The sequence below is a fragment of the Hemicordylus capensis genome, chromosome 1, assembly GCF_027244095.1.
Source record: "Hemicordylus capensis ecotype Gifberg chromosome 1, rHemCap1.1.pri, whole genome shotgun sequence".
Taxonomy (NCBI): Eukaryota; Metazoa; Chordata; class Lepidosauria; order Squamata; family Cordylidae; genus Hemicordylus; species Hemicordylus capensis.
The window spans coordinates 179179167-179185762 of NC_069657.1; positions in this window are offsets into that span (position 1 = coordinate 179179167).

Genomic DNA, 6596 nt, shown 5'->3' on the forward strand with positions numbered 1-6596 from the left:
ATCTTGCATGGAATCTGCCACCCTCTGGGAAAGCAGAATAGCTTGGAAACTGTCTCAGGGCTTGGTTCAATGTATATATACCTCTAGCCAAAGCACATTATATTATAATAATAATAATAATAATAATAATAATAATAATAATAAATCGATTTCTATACCACCCTTCCAAAAATGGCTCAGGGCGGTTTACACAGAGAAATAACAAACAAATAAGATGGAACCCTGTCCCCAAAGGGCTCACATTCTAAAAAGAAACATAAGATAGACACCAGCAACAGTCACTGGAGGTACTGTGCTGGGGGTGGATAGGGCCAGTTACTCTCCCCCTGCTAAATAAAGAGAATCACCACGGTTAAAGCTACCTCTTTGCCCAGTTAGTAGGGGGCCTCAGAATCTGGATCACATGGCCTCAGAATCTGGATCACTATCCTATTGACTCTCATAGAAATGAATGGTAGCCCTTTGCTCCTCGCTTCAGGGGAGACAGAGGGAGGAGGCAGACCAAAGTCATCCACTGACTAAACCAAAGGCCTGCTGGGGAATGAAAAACAAAACTGGATTGGGAAGGAAGGTCTGTGTTGAAATCTCTGCCCAGCCAGTTCCTCATCTAGAATATAATGACCTACTTTAGTGGTTCTTATGAGAGCAAATGTAGTCAATGTTCACACTAGGAGTGTGCACGGTTCGGTCTGGGCACAATTTAAAAGACCACCGGACCGGTTCAGAGGTCCGGCGGTCCAGAGGTTTGGGAGGGCGGGGGCATGTAGCTTTAAGGGGGTGGGTAGTACTCCCCCCCCTGCTGCTCTTCCCCCTCCGGCGTTGGTCCTTTGAAAAATCTTCTTGGGGTGGCAGAGTTCCTCCCTGCCACCCCTGCCCCCGTCGTTGTTCCTAAAGGGTTAAAGAGACGAGCGCTAGCGGTGCGTCAGAGATGAGTGCACGCTCCGCGCAGGGCGCATGCGTGCTGCTAGCGCTCATCTCTTTAACGCTTTAGGAACAATGACGGGGGCAGGGGCGGCAGGGAGGAACTCTGCCACCCCAAGAAGATTTTTCAAAGGACCCAGCGCTGGAGGGGGAAGAGCGGCGGGGGGGGTGTTAAGTACTACCACCCCCCCTTAAAGTAACAGTCCCCCCCGTGCCGGACCGGGGGGGACTCCAGACCATGCACACCCCTAGTTCACACACTTAGAAAGCCCTGCTATAAAATGATTAACAAGCCAGAAAAATAATTTAAAACAATATCAGAATAACTTTTAACAACACTGGTTGATATCCAGACTCATGCTGTGCTAATGAAACAAAGAAAGATACACACCCATTAAAATGCTGCAGCTGGAACTCCAAGAGCATTGATTCTTGGCAGATTTCATCCCAGGGACCACTAGGGGCATTAGGAGTAGTACAGTGAGGAAGGGTCTTTCTCTTTATTTTCCCTCTTGTCTCTCCTTATCTGGCTTTCTATGATTGGCAGACTTTCTCCCCGCCCTTCTTGCTCCCAAACTGCTTCTTGCTCTCTGCTCTGCTGCAGAATGCTCTACTGCTCTGTTGTTGTCTCTCTCATTATCTGGCTTTCTATGATTGGTAGACTCTCTGGTACTTTTTGGCCCGTTATGGGCCATTTCTGGCCCATTTGGGGCCTCTCTGCAGTGGTGGTGGCCATTTTGGAGGCTGCCATGCATACCCAATGGCCAGGTCATGCAGATGGCCATTGGGCATGTGTGGCTTGTTTTAATTGTAAACCGCCCTGAGCCATTTTGGAAGGGCGGTATATAAATCAAATAAATAAATAAATAAATATATGGCCTGAGGAAGTGGTTCCGCAGCAGGAGACATGCCCCAGTTTACACAAACCCATCCCATTGCACTGGTATAACATTAGTCTGGAATGCAAGCTCCCAGCTTAGTGGAACTAGCTAGTGCAATAACCCTGTACTAGTGCAACATGTTTGCACTAGTGCAGCATTAGTCTGGATGTTAGCCACTGTGCATATATAAAATCATAAATGTGTCTATAGCAGGCCTGCTCAACTTAAGCCCCCCAGTTGTTTTTGGACTACAACTCCCATAAGCCCACAGGGGCCAATAGCCAGGGATTATGGGAGTTGTAGGCCAACATCTGCAGGAGGGCCGAAGTTGAGCAGGCCTGGTCTATAGCCAGCACAAAACATCTTCAAGCATATTTGAGCCAGCATAGCATAGTGGTTAGAGTGTTGGACTACGACCGGGAAGACCTGAGTTTGAATCCCCATTCATCTATGAAACTCTGGGCCGGCCATGTATCTCTCAGCCTAACCTACCTCACAGGGTTGCTGTGAGGATAAACAGAACCATGTACACTGCTGTGAGCTCCTCAGAGGACAAGTGGGATATAAATGTAAAAATAAATAAATATTTAATGGAGAGACAGAATGCTATTTATAGAATTGAAGTCATTGTTAAAATGATCAGGAACATGTTTATGTTCTGGATATGTTTAGCATACAAAGCACCAATCTGGAGAAAATTAATCACTGCTAAAAAATTAATCACTGCTAAACTGCCCAGAGAATTTTATTCTGGGCGGTAGTTTATTTTATTTAGTAGTTTATTTGAGAATTTTATTTTGGGCGGTATAAAAATATGTTAAATAAATAAACAAACAAACAAACAAACAAATAGATTTCTATTGAAATTAATGCAGCTTAATTTGGTAATGACTATCTTGTTGTTCCATTTGGCTTAAGCACAATGAACTCTGGATTGAAGCCTTCGTGTGTGTGGGGAGGGGTGCACATGCCCAGTATAGTTTAGATACAGTATGGGCTGATTTGATTTGATTTGATTCTGTGGTTTTGTGGCATTGTTTAATTTATCCTGATTTCATGCATTTTTTTCCTTAGAAATAAGACCTGCCAAATTCGGTGGACTTACTCCCAAATGAGTGTCCAAAAGACTGCAGCCTTAGGCTACAATCCTAAACACACGTAGTAGGAAGGAAGACCTATTGAACTCACAGGGAGTTGAGTAAACACACACAGAATCAAGCTGCACATAAGATCATATTCTCCGTTTCTAAAGAATGCACTCTAAGACGTTTCTATGGTCACATACTTTGGATCTGAATCAACATAAGAGTGTTTCCCACCCACCCCTTCAACAATCATCTACAAGTCCAAATTCCTTAAGAAAAGCCCTTTGAGGAAACTTGTTTTTCAAAAGTCAGCTTACTTGAACAATCTCATTCATTTCAAAACAATCTTTCTTCCCATAGAAAACTACCAGCCATTACATCAGCAGCTCCTCATTTACAAAATGTGCTACAAATTCACATCAAGGGTAAACATTTCATACATGTTCACACCTCCTAGGGAATTTCATTTACTCAAAGTCTTCAGAAGAAGTCAGTCTCTCTCTGTTGCTCTCTGGGTCTGAGAGATAGATTATAGGCAACAATGCCATCCAGGTAAACTCCTGTCTTCAGAGGCTTCCGCCCAATCTCCCACTTGTTGGAAATATCTCGCATCTTAGAAAGTTCTGGAATTAAATGTTTGTCACAGCTGTTTTACAGACACAGTATGTCTGCTGTCTACCCTAGAGTGAAAACAAATAGCAGCCAGTTTGCTGGCCATACGTTCCATCTGGGATTTTGCCATCTGTCATTGTGTTTGTACAGCTATTTAGATTTCCAGTTCATACCAAACAAATTCCACTAATGGTACTAGCAGAACATCAAACAGCAATAACAAAGAGATCATATACATGGCAAAACTGGTGCTAGACTCTGAATGCTTCCATCTGTTCACAGTTTTAAATATTGTTCATTATAACTGCTTCTTTAAAAGAAATAAACTTCTCATTTAGTGGTCATTGCTCCATTTACAAATTCTGCAGGATGACAAAAGTGAAAACCAAGAATTGTGTCATTTTCTATTAAGCTGGAAGATGTCAACTGGGAGTTTAGATATATCAAGTGTTAGATCAGATTAGACAAGGAGAATATATGCTTGTCAGACAGGCAGCCTTGATACTTAAACTGCATTTCATTTAAATGGGGCGGGGGAACCCCAGACCTTTCCAAAACAAAGATTAAAATTCATTTATTAAAAAATAAAAATAAAAATCTGGTTTGTCTTGTAGATCAAATGCAAATATGTTTCTTAAGGTACATCACACCCCAAAGTGATAAATAAAAGGTTTCCCATTTCTTTCTAGCATGGACTCACAGAAGTTCTTTGTCTCTGCATAAAGTCAGTGGACCTATACAAAACAAAGCTGTGCTTTTTAGAAACAAAGGCAAACATGACAAAAGGAAACACAAGCCTATTTGATGTATACATAAAGTCATCTGTTCTTTCTGGAGAGGAAGCATGGCCTCTAGGCATTCTTGTCTGTCCTCCAATTCCACCACACACACAAGTGCAAGTTTTCTGCAGAGCTGCCAGCTCTTTCATTCTTTTGGAATGAGGCACTCTCATTTATTGTCTCAATTTCAACTTGCCTCAGGCTTAAAATAAAGACAGTCACAAGTGATTTCAGTAGAATTTTCAGGCATTTGTTACTTTTCCTTTCTTAGCCCATTGCGCAGGATGGTGTCTGCCTGCCTGCCTGCCTGCCTCTCTCTCTCTCTCTCTCACACACACACACGACTAGAGGTGCATCTAGGTAATTTTGGAGCCTGGACCTAAAGGCTTTTGGAGGCCCCCCGCTGCAAGTTAAGCAACATTTTTTAACACGTAGATTCTTGAGGGCACAAACCACACCACCCAGGACAGACTAAAGAGGATTGGGGGAGGGCAGTGGGTGTGGAGGCCCTGAACATCAGCCCCAAAGTCCAGGGGTAAGAGTGCCTCTGTGCATGACAGCAAATGTCCAAATAATGACAGTACTCAACTGAGCCAATTGGAAAGAGCTGGGGCTGGAAAGGGACTATGTATTTTTTTTTAAAAAAAATCCATACCATTCACCAAAACAATATGTAGGATATTGACCAATTAATTTGTTGCCAGAGATCAAGCATTTAAATGTAGTCAATGAATTTGATTAAATTGAATTAATGAACTTCAATCAAATTAGCATATTACAAAAACCTCAGTATGAGCCTTTCTGGAGATATTGTATTCCCTCAATAACATGGGGGGAATTCATATTTCCTGCTGGGAAATACAAATCCAGGGTATTCATAATGCATAAACCGCCTAGAGCCTTTGGAATCAGGCAGTATATCAAATAAATAAATAAATACATTCATTCATTCATTCATTCTTCTCTGGGTTGGGTTTTAGTCCTCCCTCCCAGCTCTCTTTGTCTCTCAAGTGCCTCACTTACCTTTGTAGTTGTTCCATTAGCAGAAGAATGGAGGTAAAGATGGAGTACACTCTCTTGCTCTCTCTCCCTCGTCTGAAGTGTCAGGAGCACTGAGAAAGGTAGTTTTCCAGTACTAAATCTGGCAAAACTACATTTCTCATGTAACAGAGGGGAAAGGAAAAATACACCTCCTTCCATATTTTTGCTGCTAGTACAGCGGGGAAATTACTTGCCTAGCGAGCAAGAGGTTGCTAGTTCAAATCCCTCTGGTTTGTTTCCCAGAATATGGGGAACAGAAGGCAATGGTAAACCCCTCCTGCATTCTACAAAAGAAAACCACGTGGCTTTCTGGTCACCAGGAGTCGACATTGACTTGAGGACACAACTTTACCTTTTTACCAGAGGAGCAACAAAAGTAAGCAAGACTGTTTGGAGGGAGAAGGAGTTGGGAGACTTACCATAGGCAAGGGATTGTACACTGACATACTGCTGATTACACCACCATGAGTGTGACAGGCCTAAATTAGGCTTGGAATAATCTAAGCTATTTTCTGAGGTTTGTAAAAAATAATCCTCTTTTTCCCTGGAGTCCAATTTGAAGCCTGGCTGACAGAGTTCTCCCAGATAACTAAAAGTAAGCAAAGCCAAAAGGCTCTCTCTCTCTCTCTCTCTCTCTCTCTCACACACACACACACACACACACACACAAACACATGTGCCCCTCAATCTCAGCTTCACCAGCTTGCACAGGGGGCAAAGAGAGAGGGAATTCCCACCTCCAGCGCATCTCCAGCATGTCAGTCATGCTGCTGCTGGCTCTGTCTTTTTAGCCTAGGTCAGTCGTCTGAAGAGGTCAATGCCCTAAGCATGATGGGACCCTTTTCTTTGATTAGCAAACTTCCGACTCCTTTGCCCACTGTATATACTTACAGCAGGCCTTTATAAATCTTTTCTGTGTAGGGCTAGAGAGAGGAAGGGCTGCAATCCTATGAACAATTTCTTGGAAGTAAATCCTATTGAACTCAGTGGGGCTTACTTCTGAGAAATCATGCATAGGATTGGGCTGCACCATTTCAGTTTATTAATTTACTGATGAAAGCTGTAAAGCTTTCTATCGTCTATAATTGGGAGCAAATCCCACTGAAATCAATGGGCAACAAACTATTTATAGTCCACATATATTTAGGGTTCCCAAGATATATTTGTAGTTCCAGATATATTTAGGGTTCCCAAGTAATCTCTCATCCAAGAAGTGATAAGATCCTGACCTCCTTAGCTTCTGCAAGTTCACCATCTTATGTGCTTTCAGATCATGC